Consider the following 538-nt stretch of genomic DNA (forward strand, 5'->3'; position numbering starts at 1 on the left):
GCATCACCTTGGCTCTGCATAAATAGTTTTGAGATCTGACTGCTGCTGAAATCTGCCCCTTTCAGCCAGGAAAATATTGTTATCACCAACCTAAATGCTCCCTTTAAAATACATCTGAAACAGGCAGCACTTCCAAATGATGCCCTGCTGCTACACCCAGAAATGTATTAACAAATCCTAACCCTGTTTAACCGGTGAAATTCCATCTCTAATGGAATAACAGCACATCACACAGAGGTGATGCCCTCATAACCCCCCTGCTTTGCTGTCCCACTCTTTATTTCCTGGCTGCAAACAGTCACCTGTCAGTCAATTAGGGATGTTTTGTTAATTAGTCTGGACTCCACAGCCACGGGGAGATGGATAAGTGGCGTGAAACAGAGAGGAAAAGGTGAGATACAAATCCCAAGTGCTGATTCTGAGCCAAAAAACTCACTGTAACCCCCTATAAATCACAAGATCAGTGAGTAAAATGCAGCTTAACCCCACAGAGAACCCCAGAAACCCAAATCCAGCTGCATCCAGGGATATTTGTCGG

General features: G+C 44.6%; 1 protein-coding gene across 1 annotated transcript in view; it reads right to left on the bottom strand.

The window, feature by feature from the left end:
* The window catches only part of GRAMD1B (GRAM domain containing 1B), an 82,634-nt gene that overhangs the window by 71,571 nt on the left and 10,525 nt on the right, over nt 1-538 (bottom strand). The window lies entirely within an intron of this gene.

This window comes from Corvus brachyrhynchos, unplaced genomic scaffold (assembly GCF_000691975.1).
Source record: "Corvus brachyrhynchos isolate BGI_N302 unplaced genomic scaffold, ASM69197v1 scaffold46, whole genome shotgun sequence".
Taxonomy (NCBI): Eukaryota; Metazoa; Chordata; class Aves; order Passeriformes; family Corvidae; genus Corvus; species Corvus brachyrhynchos.